We start from the raw sequence: 14,301 nt of genomic DNA on the forward strand, positions 1-14,301 counted from the left end.
ACTGAGGTAAGATGCTTATTCCCGTTTACCTCTGCCGTCATAACCAGGCAAACATGCCAAATGGTTGCAAAACTAATGGTAGTTTACCCTGACATCTAAGATCATTTTGGACGGCTTTCCAGAGACAAACCGAATTCACTGTGAAAGGAAACTATCTCCAAATACAATCTCTCTATATAAAATGCAAATTGTCCCATCGGCAGTTTGACCAAGAGACCAGGAGTTTGATATGACGTGCGCTAACCACCAGGGGGCAGCGCAGAAGGAAGGAAGGCCCTGGCCGGCCCTGATCGCCATCCAGGCTGAGGGAACCTACCCGTGCACGAATTTCGTGCACCAGGCCTCTAGTGTAAAATAAAAGAGAGAGAGAGAGAGAGAGAAGAGAGAGAGAGAGAATATTAGAACAAAGTTGAGAGGCCAAGCAAACATTCAAAATAGAGAAGAGGCAGAAGTGAACCAAAGAGCAGGCTCTCAGCAGACCCCCAATGGGCCCGCGCCTTGATCTGCCGATGCTTCAGAACTGGGAGAAACCACCACCGGCTGCGCAGGCCCTCCAGGCTGTGGCATTCTTGGTGCAGAGGACCCGGCGAAGACACAGGACAACCACGGACCGTACACGGCTCCTGCTGGGGGGACAGGCGGCCAACGGTGCAGCGGGAGGAAAGAAGCCCAGGTGCTCCTCCCTTCTTCCTGCCGCCCCTTCTCACACCTCCGGGCCCGGAGCAGGTGCTGCCAGGCGGGAGGAGGGGGAGGCGGCCTGCAGCCTGAGCTGCAGCGCGGAGCTGCCCCGCCGCAGAGGCGTGAAGAAGACGCGGCGCCGGAGAGGGTGGAAGGGGTTTCACACAGGGCGGCCAGGAAAGTCCTTTCTGAGCAACAGGTGCCGAGGTGTGGTTCTTTCAAGGTTTCACACGTGTTACTTCACCATACTTTTCAGTGTTGGGTTGGCTCAGAGTTCTGTTCTCAGACTGCTACAGGTGAACCAAGTTTCTGCTCCCTTTCATTAACTTCTCTGATCTGTCCAACTCCTTTTCTTTTGCCGAACCGAACGAACGGGCTTTCTGAAAGTGTAAAATCCCACCTTATTATAACTTAATAGCGAGACCATGAAAAAACTGAGCTGAAAAAGACCCTCAAGCGTGGAATTCTCTGCAACAGCAACACCGACAGGGGTTATAAAAGAGTAAGAAGTTTAAAGTGAAAAATAATTAAACTCAGTCTTTTTTTTTTTCCTGTTACACACTACACACCAACCTTGTCGAAAAAAGGCAAACAAAACCTTGGTTGGCTCCCCCCAAAAAACTGGGAGAGAGAAAAAAGGGGACTATCTTTGTGACATACACCTTGAGGAAAAGCAACTCCCATTACACTGACGGAGGCTAATCAGTGACAAGATCAGTGCTTGCATAAAAGTTGCTCGGTTACTCTGTTAATAGCAGTCTAATTTTCAGAAGATGTAAGCGGGAAAAAATTTTAAGTTTCTCCTTTTGAAACTTGGATTTGGTGCGGTGCACTGTGGGTATGTAAATAAGGCGAGTCTCCTTTCTTCCGATTCCGGAAGTATCTTCGTATTCACGTGGTGCCGTGCCTCGGCGTTATGGGGAGAAGCGGAGACTCGGCTGCCTGGGATCTAAACGCCGTCTTGATCAGACTCGAGTTTTTATGTTTTATGTATTTATGAATCTGAGTTTGACATGTTACTTCGCTGTTAAACTGAAAATTGAAAAAACAAGACACCTAGTAAAGTTAATACACAATTCAGGACGGTGTTTCCTCCCTTCGGGGTGTGTGACTGGGAAAGGGCGCCCGGGCGTTTTAAATCGTGACAATTTCCTTTGTCTTAAGCTGCGTGGTGGGTGCACCGGTGTTTACTTGATGCAAGTGGGTAGGAGAGAAACGAGGTACAAATTAACCCAACTCTGTTTTAGTACAAGAATTTAGTGATTACTTATTAACAGTATGAAGGGAGGGGGGGGAGAGAAACATCAATGATGAGAGAATCGTTGATTGGTTGCCTCCTGCACGCCCCCAATTGGGGATCAAGCTCTCAACCCGAATCGAAGGGGGACCCCTCAGTCCACGGGCTGACACTATCAACTGAGCGAACCCGCTAGGGCTAGTGGACGCTGTTCTAAGTCAACCTCGTCATCAGCCACCATCGCGCTAACACTACAGCCTCAGCCTGAGATATTGTATCTCCGCTGACTTCCGCTCCCAGGCTCAGTTTCCACCTCTGCTTTATACAAGGAAAGCAGAGATGCTTTTGTTCTTTCTTTAAACAGCACAGAGATGCCTTGTCGAAACAAGGCCGCCAAAAATTTTGGTTGCCTCCCAAAAAAAAAATTGGGAGAGAGAGAAACATGCCCTAGCGTTCGGCAACGCACGTCTCGGATAAAAGCAATCCCTGTTACACTGACGGTGGCTATTTCATGACAAGATTCAGCGTCTAAATAAAACGTCCAGGTCACTCTGTAAATAGCTGTCTAACTTTAGAAACTGTAAAGTGGAAGAAAATTTAAGATTTTCCTTTTTAAACTGGGATTTCCTCAGCCTCATTTACATAATATGCAAATTTTTACTTTTTTTTTTTTTTTTTTTGCAAATTTTACTTTGGTGTTACTAGAAGTTGACCATAAAACCTTGTCTAGGAAATAATATTTTTTAAAAAAATAAAATATATTTTTATTGACTTCAGAGAGGAAGAGAGAGAGATTGAAATGAAACATCAGTGATGAGAATCATTGATCTGCTGCCTCCCAGACCCGCAGGCATATGCTCTATTCACTGAGTCAAACCAGCTAGGGCGGAAATACTCTTTTGAAACACTGTTTATTGTTGATAGTATTATAGACCTCTCCCATTCCCCGGCAACCCGAATCCCCTTCCCCTCCCCTCTGCACGCCTCTTACCCTCCCACCCAGGACACCGCCTCAGTACCCCTCCCCGCTCCTCCACAGTCCTCCCCAGGGCCCTCACTCCTTTTCCTGGTGTCCATTTGCTTTGTTTGCCTGTAGGTGTGGAAACTCTGTCCTTTCTTAGGGAGTGTCCTTGGATACACAGCGAAAACCTTACACTTCCACTTCCTTTAAGGTGAACTAGTTCCCACAACCCTCTTATTTCTTTTTTTTAAACCAAGTAAGCAGGTCTTGCCGAAACAAGACCACCAAAAATTTTGGTTGCCTCCCAAAAAAAAAATTGGGAGAGAGAGAGATATTCAGAGAGAGATGGTCAAAAGCCTTCGTGTCGCACACCTCGAGTAAAAGCAACTCCTATTGCAGTGACATTGCCAAGATCTAGTGTTTGAATAAAAATTTCCAGGTTACTCTGCAAATAGCTGTCTAATTTTCAGGAAATGCAGGTGGAAGAAAATTTTAAGTTTGTCTTTTAATCTTGGACTTCCTCTTGAATATCTTTTTCCCATCAGCCTTTGCATTTACGTGATATGCAAATTTTACCTTGGATTTTACTAGAGCACATTGCTCATCGAATGTTGTCTAGGAAGTCTTTTTCAAAGAATATTTCTTATTGTTGATAGTATTATAGGTATCTGACATTTCCCCTATCACCCCCGGCCTTTCCCCCTCCCTCAGCCAGCCCTGTGCCTCCGCAGAAGGTCTCCATTACTTTACCCCGGTGGTGGGGTCCACTCGCCTTGGGGAGACGTGTATCAACTCTTTGGTAAACGTCCCCGATTCCCTCCCTTAATCTAAACCCACCGGGATTCTTTCACTTCTTTTTTTAGAACAAAATACGAAAGCCTTGCCGGAGCAAGGCCGACCAAAAATTTTGGTTGCCTCCCAAAAAAAAAATTGGGAGAGAGAGAGAAGCTGAGCAACATTGCAATTCACCCCTCGGGTAAAACCAACGCCTGTTTCACTGTGAATGTGGTTAGTTGGTACCAAAATTCAGTGCTTGAGTAAACACTTCCAGGTTACTCTGTGAATAGCAGTCCAATTTTCAGAAAATAAATGGAAGAAAACTTTAAGTTTGTCCTTTTTAATTTGGGATGATCATTTTCCGGTCAGCGTCATTTACATAATACGCAAATTTACTTTAGACTTTACTAGAACAAAGCCGCCCATAAAATTCTTGTCTAGGCAGTAATTTCTTTTTTAAAGAAAATTTTTAAAATTGCTGATGGTATTACAGACATCTCCCATTTCTACCCCGCTTCCTCCAGCCCCTACTTACCCTACCTACCCTACCCTGGTCTTCTGCACTCTAGTGCCGATATTAAAAAATACCTTAAGTTAGCACCTCTGTTTCCTGAAACTAAAAACATTAAAATAGTTTCCCAAGAACTTCCATTCTTTTCTTAGACACTTGAAGGTAAGCCTTGCCGAAGCAAGGCCGCCAAAAATTTTAGCTGCCTCCCAAAAAAAAATTTGGGAGAGAGAGAGAAGCCGGTCAACGTTGTAATTCACCTCTCGGGTAAAAGCAACTCCTATTACACTGTGAGGGTGGTTAGTTGGTACCAAAATTCAGTGCTTGAATAAAAGCTCCCAGGTTATTCTGTAAATAGCAGTCCAATTTCAGAAAATAAATGGAAGAATACTTTAAGTTTGTTCTTTTTAATCTTGGATTATCATTTTCTGGTCAGCCTCATTTACATAATATGCAAATTTTGCCTGGGATTTTACTAGAACAAACTGCCCACAAAAACCTTGTCTAGGAAGTAATCTCTTTCAAGTTGTTTTTTTTTTTTTTTGAATTTTTGATGGTATTATAGACACCTCCCATTCCTACCTCTTTTTTTCCAGCCCCTACCTACCCTAACGAGGTGTTCTGCACTCTAGCGCTGGTGCCAGAAAATACCTTAAACTAGCACTTCTGCTTCTAGTGAACAATAATCGGCTCTCCAAGCCTTTACATTCCTTTTCTTTAGACACTTGGAAACAAGCCTTGCCGAAGCAAGGCCACCAAAAATTTTAGCTGCCTCCCAAAAAAAATTGGGAGAGAGAGAGAAGCCTTCCACCACTGTAATTCACCCCTCGGGTGAAATCAACTCCTGTTTCACTTTGAATGTGGTTAGTTGATACCAAAATTTCGCGCTTGAATGAAAACTTCCAGGTTACTAAGTAAACAGCAGTCCAGTTTTCACAAAACAAACGGAAGAAAACTTTACGTTTGTCCTTTTTAATCTTGAATTATAATTTTCTGGTCAGCATCATTTACATAATATGCAAATTTACCTTGGATTTTACTAGAACAAGCTGCTCACAGAAACCTTGTCTAGGCAGTAATTTTCTTTTTTAACTGTCTACCTTTATATCTGAAATTCTTTTTGTTTAATGTCTTTATTGATAAGGTATTACATATGCCTCCTCATCCCCCCGTTACCTTCCCAACCCCTCCCCCCACTCATGCCCTCCCCCCTGGTGTCCGTGTCCATTGGTCAGGCCTATATGCCTGCACACAAGTCCTTTGGTTGGTCTCTCCCCCTGACCCCGCCACCCCTCCTACCTTCCTTCCGGTTTGAAAGTCTGATGGATGGATGCTTCTCTGTCTCTGGATCTGCTTTTGTTCATCAGTTTATGTTACATAATATGCAAAATTCACCTTGGATTTTACTAGAACTGCCCATAAAAACCTTGTCTAGAAGTAATATGTTTTTTTAAAATATATATTTTATTGATTTTTTACAGAGAGGAAGGGAGAGGGATAGGGAGTTAGAAACATCGATGAGAGAGAAACATGGATCAGCTGCCTCCTGCACCCTCCCCACAACCAAGGTACATGCCCTTGACCAGAATGGAACCTGGGACCCTTGAGTCTGCAGGCTGACGCTCTATCCACTGAGCCAAACCGGTTAGGGCTGGATGTAATATGTTTCAAAATCGCTGATGGTATTACAGGCACCTCCCATTTCTACCCCACTTCCTCCAGCCCCTACCTACCCTAACCACGAGTACTGCACTCTAGTGCTGGTGTCAGAGAACACCTTAAACTAGCTCTTCTGTTCCCAGTGACTAAGAATATTATCAAGAACTTTCACTTTCTTTAGACACTTGAAAGCAAGCCTTGCCAAAACAAGGCCACCAAAAATTTTAGCTGCCTCCCAAAAAAAATTGGGAGAGAGAGAGAAGCTGACTATAGTTGTAATTCACCCCTCGGGTAAAAGCAACTCCTGTTTCACTGTGAGTGTGGTTAGTTGATACCAAAATTCAGTGCTTGAATAAACACTTCCAGGTTAGTAGGTAAATATCAGTCCCGTTTTCAGAAAATGAATGGAAGAAAACTTGAAGTTTGGCCTTTTTAATCTTGAATTATAATTGTCTGGTCAGCCTCATTTACATAATACACAAATTTACCTTGGATTTTACTAGAACAAGCTGCTCTCATAAAACCTTGTCTAGGCAGTATTTTTTTAGTATTTTTTTTTAACTGTCTACCGTTATATCTGAAATTCTTTTTGTTTAATGTCTTTATTGATAAGGTATTACATATGCGTCCTCATCCCCCCGTTACCTTCCCAACCCCTCCCCCCACTCATGCCCTCCCCCCTGGTGTCCGTGTCCATTGGTCAGGCCTATATGCCTGCACACAAGTCCTTTGGTTGGTCTCTCCTCCTGACCCCCCCACCCCTCCTACCTTCCCTCAGGTTTGACAGTCTGATGAACCTGATGCTTCTCTGGATCTGCTTTTGTTCATCAGTTTATGTTACATAATATGCAAAATTTACCTTGGATTTTTCTAGAACAAACTGCCCACAGAACCTTGTCTAGAAGTAATTTTTTTTTTTTCTTAATCGCTGATGGTTATTACAGACACCTCCCATTCCTACCCCGCTTCCTCCCGCCCCTACCTACCCTAACCAGGAGCACTGCACTCTGCTGCTGGTGTCAGAAAACACCTTAAACTAGCTCTTCTGCTCCCAGTGACTAAGGACATTCACAAGAACTTCCACTTCTGCTTTTAGACACTTTAAAGCAAGCCTTGCCAGAGCAAGGCCACCAAAAATTTTAGCTGCCTCCCAAAAAAAATTGGGAGAGAGAGAGAAGCTGAGCAATGTTGTAATTCACCTCTCGGGTAAAAGCAACTCCTATTTCACTGTGAATGTGGTTAGTTGGTACGAAAATTCAGTGCTTAAATAAACACTTCCAGGTTACTAGGTAAATATCAGTCCCGTTTTCAGAAAATAAACGGAAGAAAACTTTAAGTTTGTCCTTTTAAATCTTGAATTATAATTTTCTGGTCAACATCATTTACATAATATACAAATTTACCTTGTATTTTACTAGAACAAGCTGCTCACAGAAACCTTGTCTAGGCAGCATTTTCTTTTTTTTAGTATTTTTTTTAAATGTCTACCTTTATATCTAAAATTCATTTTTTGTTTAATGTATTGATAAGGTATTACATATGCGTCCTCATCCCCCCATTACCTTCCCAACCCCTCCCCCCACTCATGCCCTCCCCCCTGGTGTCCGTGTCCATTGGTCAGGCCTATATCTCTCCCCCTGACCCCTCCCACCCCTGAGGTTTGACAGTCTAATGGATGGATGCTTCTCTGTCTCTGGATCTGTTTTTGTTCATCAGTTTATGTTACATAATATGCAAAATTCACCTTGGATTTTTCTAGAACAAATTGCCCACAAAACCTTGTCTAGAATTTTTTTTTTTTTAATCGCTAATGGTATTACAGACACCTCCCATTTCTACCCCGCTTCGTCCCGCCCCTACCTACCCTAACCAGGAGCACTGCACTCTGCTGCTGGTGTCAGAAAACACCTTAAACTAGCTCTTCTGCTCCCAGTGACTAAGGACATTAACAAGAACCTCCACTTCTGCTTTTAGACACTTTAAAGCAAGCCTTGCCAGAGCAAGGCCACCAAAAATTTTAGCTGCCTCCCAAAAAAAATTGGGAGAGAGAGAGAAGCTGAGCAACGTTGTAATTCACCTCTCGGGTAAAAGCAACTCCTCTTTCGCTGTGAGTGTGGTTTTGGTACGAAAATTCAGTGCTTGAATAAACACTTCCAGGTTACTCTGTAAATAGCAGTCCCGTTTTCAGAAAAGAAACGGAAGAAAACTTTACGTTTGTCCTTTCAAATCTTGAATTATAATTTTCTGGTCAGCCTCATTTACATAATATACAAATTTACCTTGGATTTTACTAGAACAAGCTGCTCACAGAAACCTTGTCTAGGCAGTATTTTCTTTTTTAAATGTCTACCTTTATATCTGAAATTCTTTTTTTGTTTAATGTCTTTATTGATAATGTATTACATATGCATCCTCATCCCCCCGTTACCTTCCCAACCCCTCCCCCCACTCATGCCCTCACCCCCAAGTGTCTGTGTCCATTGGTCAGGCCTATATGCCTGCACACAAGTCCTTTGGTTGGTCTCTAACCCTGACCCCCGCCTCTCCCCCCTCTGAGATTTGACAGTCTGATGGATGGATGCTTCTCTGTCTCTGGATCTGTTTTTGTTCATCAGTTTATGTTACATAATATGCAAAATTTACCTTGGATTTTTCTAGAACAAACTGCCCACAGAACCTTGTCTAGAAGTAACTTTTTTTTTCTTAATTGCTGATGGTATTACAGACACCTCCCATTCCTACCCCGCTTCTTCCAGCCCCTACCTACCCTAACCAGGAGTACTGCACTCTAGTGCTGGTGTCAGAAAACATCTTAAACTAGCTCTTCTGTTCCCCGTGACTAAGAAAATTAACAAGAACTTCCACTTTCTTTCTTTAGACACTTGAAAGCAAGCCTTGCCAAAACAAGGCCACCAAAAATTTTAGCTGCCTCCCAAAAAAAATTGGGAGAGAGAGAGAAGCTGAGCAATGTTGTAATTCACCTCTCGGGTAAAAGCAACTCCTATTTCACTGTAAATGTGGTTAGTTGATACCAAAATTCAGTGCTGGAATAAATACTTCCGGTTTACTCTGTACATATCAGTCCAATTTTCAGAAAATAAACGGAAGAAAACATTAAGTTTGTCCTTTTAATCTTGGATTATTATTTCCGGTTAGCCTCATTTACATAATATGCAAATTTTACCTAGGATTTTACTAAAACAAGTTGCTCACAGAAACCTTGTCTAGGCAGCATTTTTTAAAAAAAGTTTCCCTTTATTATATCTGAAATTCCTTTTTTTAAAATTTCTTTATTGAGTATGGTATTACATATGTGTCCTCATCCCCCCATTACCTTCCCAACCCCTCCCCCCACTCATGCCCACACCCCCTTGTTGTGTGTCCATTGGTCAGGCCTATATGCCTGCATACTAGTCCTTTGGTTGGTCTCTCCCCCTGACCCCACCCACCCCCCTATATTCCCTCTGAGGTTTGAGTCTGACGGATGCTTCCCTGTCTCTGCATGTTTTTGTTCATCAGTTTATGTTACATAATATGCAAAATTTACCTTGTGTTTTACTAGAACAAATTGCCCACAAAACCTTGTCTAGAAGTAATTTAAAAAAAAAATTTTTTTTTTAAATTGCTAATGGTATTACAGATACCTCCTCCCATTTCTACCCCCGCTTCTTCCAGCCCCTACGTGCCCTAACGAGGTAGTGCTGGTGTCAGAAAACACCTTAAATTAGCTTTCTTGTTTCCTGTATGTAAGAACCCTAAGACGTTTCTCCAAGAGCTTTCCCTTCTTTCTTTAGACACTTTAAAGTAAGCCTTGCCGAAGCAAGGCCGCCAAAAATTTTAGCTGCCTCCCAAAAAAAATTGGGAGAGAGAGAGAAGCCGGCTAACCTTGTAATTCACCCCTGGAGTAAAACCAACTCCTATTACAGTGTAAATGTGGTTAGTTGATACCAAAATTCAGTGCTTGCATAAAAACTCCCAGGTTACTCTGTAAGCTTTCAGAAAAAGCAAGTGGAACAAAATTTAAGTTTGTCTTTTAATCTTGGATTTCCTCTTGAATATCATTTTCCCATCAGCCTTTGCACGTACGTGCTATGCAAATTTTACCGTGGATTTCACTAGAGCCATTGCTCATAAAACGCTGTCTAGGAAATATTTTTCAAAAAATATTTCTTATTGTTGATAGTATTACAGGCATCAGCCATATCTCCCCCCACTCCCATCCCCTCGGCCTTTCCCCCTCCCTTAGCCAGCCCTCTGGCTCCGCAGCAGGTCGCCATTACATTAACCCGTTGGTGGTGTCCGCTCGCCTTGCGGAGAAGCGTGTAAAGTTTTTGGTTCTTCTGGCCGATGCCCTCTTACTACTCAGTGTCTTAAGCTAAACCCACCAGGATTCTTTCAACTTCTTTTTTTAGAACAAAATACGAAAGCCTTACCGAAGCAAGGCCGCCAAAAATTTTGGTTGCCTCCCAAAAAAAAAATTGGGAGAGAGAGAGAAGCTGAACAACGTTGTAATTCACACCTCGGGTAAAAGCAACTCCTATTACACTGTGAATGTGGTTAGTTGGGACCAAAATTCAGTGCTTGAATAAACACTTCCAGGTTACTCTGTAAATAGCAGTCCCGTTTTCAGAAAATAAACGGAAGAAAACTTTAAGTTTGTCCTTTTTAATCTTGGATTATCATTTTTCCGACGGCGTCATTTACATAATATGCAAATTTACCTTGGATTAAAACAAACCTTGTCTAAGAAATAATTGTTTAAAAACAAGTTTGTTTGTTTTTAAATCATTTTTTTCCTGATAGTATTAAAGATACCGCCTACTTCTTTCCCGATTCCTCCAGCCCCTATCTACCCTAACGAGGTCTCCTGCACTCTAGTACTGGTGTTAAGTATGTTAAATTAGCTCTTCTGTTCCCTGTGACTAGTATCGTTAAAAAGTTATTCCCAGCGTTCCCATTTCTGCTTTTCAAACACTTAAAAATAAGCCTTGCCGAAACAAGGCCACACAAAAATTTTGGTTGCCTCCCAAAAAAAAATTGGGAGAGAGAGAGATGCTGATCAACTTTGTAACACACATCTCGGGTAAAAGCCATTCCTATGACACTGATGGTGGCTAGTTAATGCCAAGATGCTTGAATAAAAATTTCCAGTTTAGTCTGTAAATAGCAGTCTAATTTTCAGAAAACATTAGGGGAAGAAAATTTAAATTTTCTCCTTTTTAAACTTGGATTTACTCATGAATATCATTTTTTCCTCTATCCTTTGTTTACATAAATGCAAATTTTACTTTAGATCTTAGTGGTACCTGTTGCTCATAGAAACTTGTCTAGGAAATATTCTTTTTTTTTTTTTTTTTTAAGAGAGCTGGTTTTTTGTTTGTTTGCTTTAAATTTTATTTTATTTTGCATATTACTGTTTTATTAGGTAAGATAGGACAAGGATTATATGGGGAAGTAGGGGTTACGGGCGTGGGGAAGTAGGAGGCTGGAGTCCACTGTTTTTGTTCTTCAGTTTTGGCTTGCTGGAAAGCTATGGCCTGACTGAGGCTGTGAAGAGCAGGATCATCTCCTTCATCTTCACTTTCTTCCACTTCTTCAATTTCTTCTTCTGGTTCAGGAATTTTATTTTATTTTTTCTTCTTTTTCTCTGGAGGTTCGCATTCTCCAAGCATATTTTTAGGACAGGCATAACTTAAGTGTCCACTTTCCCCACATTCATAGCCCTTAGATTTATCAAAGTCCTTTTGTCTTCGGATGAACTCAACTGCTCTTCCATTGTTAATAGCAATGCTTGCTTTTATTACTACCAAATACCTTTGTTGTCTATGTCCCTGGTACAATTTTGTGCAGTCTTTATCCAAAAAGAAAATAAATGCAACACCTTTACTCTTTCTGGTATCTTTATCTTTCATTATAGTAACCTTTACAACTTTGCTGTACTTGGAAAATATCTGGTATAAGTCATCGTTGGTCAGGGAAAAGGGCAAGTTGGATACATACACTGTGCTTTTACTTGGGGCCGATCCACCACTCATTTCTTCAGCTGGGGTGGGCCCGGCTATCGGAACAGCGTGAGGCTTGGGCTCAGTGGGGTTCAACCCCGACGACTCCTTGCCCCTCGTAGTGGCCTTGGCATCATCACATCATCCCAGGGACTAGGAAGGTTCCAGGGACTGGGAAGGTTCTGGTACCCCAGACAAGAAGGCAGCTGCTGCACAGCCTCTTCCTGGCTCTCGCTAGATCCGGGCACTGGCCAGGCAGGCGCCTTTCTCTCATCATTGATGTTTCTATCTCTCCCTCTCCCTTCTTCTCTGAAATCAATTATTTATTTATTTATTCATTTATTTATTTATTTTTTAAATTTCTTTATTGATTAAGGTGTCACATATTTGTCCTCATCCCCCCATTCCCATCCCACACCCCTCCCCACGGATGCCCCAACCCCTTGTTGAACTTAACCATTGGTTAGGCTCGTATGCATGCACACAAGTCCTTTGGTTGATCTCTCCCCCCTCCCCCCACCCTCCCCTATCCTTCCTCTGAGGCCCGATAGTCCGATCGATGCCTCCTTGTTTCTGGTTCTGTTCTTGTTCATCAGTCTATGTTGTTCATCATTTCCCCTAGATGAGTGAGATTATGTGTTACTAGAAATATACTTATAAGAACTGAATGTGAGACGAGCAATAATAGTTATGCTGACAGGCAGATGAATCAGTCTGTAGTGAGTTTCTTTCTGGACCAACAGTTCTTTAGAGACCCAATTTCAATGTCCACCAGTTCCTTATGTGTACATGTCGGCACTGACTTTTCAGCTCTGGATGATGGACAAATGGTGGTAATGCAGGTCCGACTCCCTCTGGTTTGGTCTCGGCCGGACCCAGGGGCACGGCTTCACCCGGACTCAGGGGCACGTGGCCTCACCCAGACCCAGGGGGCGCATGGCCTCACCCGGACCCGGGACCCAGCCTCACCTGGATCCAGGGTCACACGGCCTCACCCGGACCCGGGATCCAGCTTCACCCAGACCCAGGGGCGCGTGGCCTCAGCCCGACCTGGGATCCAGCTTCACCCGGACTCAGGGGTGCGTGGCCTCACCCGGACCCAGGGGCGCGCGGCCTCACCCGGACCTGCTTTAAATATTTTTATTGATTTCAGAGAGGAAAGAGAGAGGGAGAGATGGAAATATCAATGATGAGCCCTAACCGGTTTGGTTCAGTGGATAGAGCGTTGGCCTGCGAACTGAAGGGTTCCGGGTTTGATTCTGGTCAAGGGCATGTACCTTGGTTGCAAGCACATCCCCAGTAGGGGGGTGTGCAGGAGGCAGCTGATCAATGTTTCTCTCTCTCATTGATGTTTCTGACTCTCTATCCCTCTCCCTTTCTCTCTGTAAAAAGTCAATAAAATATTATTTTAATATATTATATATAATAATAAAAAGAAAAGAAATATCAATGATGAGAGAGAATAACTGAACTGCTGCCTCCTGCATGCCCCCTACTGGGGATGGAGCCTGCAACCTGGGCATGTGCCCTTGACCAGAATCGAACCTGGGCCCTTCAGTCAGCAGGCTGACGCTCTATCCACTGAGCTAAACTGGCAAGGGCAGAAGCATTTTTGAATGTACAATGAGCTTTTTGATTTTCTCATTCACTGGCTTAATCCTCACTCCCACCCTTTGCGATTAAAAACATTAAAATCTTACTTTAGAAATACAAAGATACAGTGTCAAATTATGATAAAAACCACTCTGTACTTTTGTTGGTAAATTCTAATTGCATACTGGCAAATACTTGAAAATTCTTTGGGTGCACTTGCCCCCCCCCCGCCCCCCCTTTTTTTTTTTCCTCAAGGAGCATATGATTAGCTTGTGAAAGAATTTTGAGTTTTTTTTTTTTTTTTAAGTACACTCAGATTCTAGTCAAAATTAAGCATATCCATGACATTAGGCAAGTCATTAAACATGCTATAATAGGTCCATTTTGCGCTCTCTCAGAAATATGTTGGAAAGTCAGGTAATAACATATGAAAACATTTTCATCATTATGTAAAGACTAGTAGCCCGGTGCACGAAATTCGTGCACATTGAAAGGGAATTAATTAGATGAAATATTTTAATATTGCTATTTGCCCTTTCTCTATAATAAAAGTGTGAGAGATAAAAGGAAATGAGTACAATGTATATGAAAATAATACATAAATTTATTAATAAGTAAACAATAACAAACTGATATAACAATAACAAACTCGTAATATAAAAACATCATTGATGCAAATAATGATTGATAAAGTGATTAAACTTATTCTAATATCTTCCTGTATACCACATTAAGAGTAAAAACACTTTCAGAGTGCTTGACTAATTTCCCTTGAGATAAAGTATTTACAGCTTTAACTTTAACGTAACATGCTCTTTGAACTCAAGAGAAAGCAACAGCCGTAACTGGTTTGGCTCAGTGGATAGAGCGTCACCCTGTGGACTGA

The 14,301-nt window shown here is 42.3% G+C and overlaps 1 pseudogene; it reads right to left on the bottom strand.

The window, feature by feature from the left end:
- Window positions 1-1,569: 1,569 nt before the first annotated feature.
- Window positions 1,570-11,855, bottom strand: LOC129149970 (zinc finger CCHC-type and RNA-binding motif-containing protein 1-like; annotated as a pseudogene).
- Between the last annotated feature and the right edge of the window lie 2,446 nt (window positions 11,856-14,301).

Source organism: Eptesicus fuscus, chromosome 8 (genome assembly GCF_027574615.1).
Source record: "Eptesicus fuscus isolate TK198812 chromosome 8, DD_ASM_mEF_20220401, whole genome shotgun sequence".
NCBI classification, from domain to species: Eukaryota; Metazoa; Chordata; class Mammalia; order Chiroptera; family Vespertilionidae; genus Eptesicus; species Eptesicus fuscus.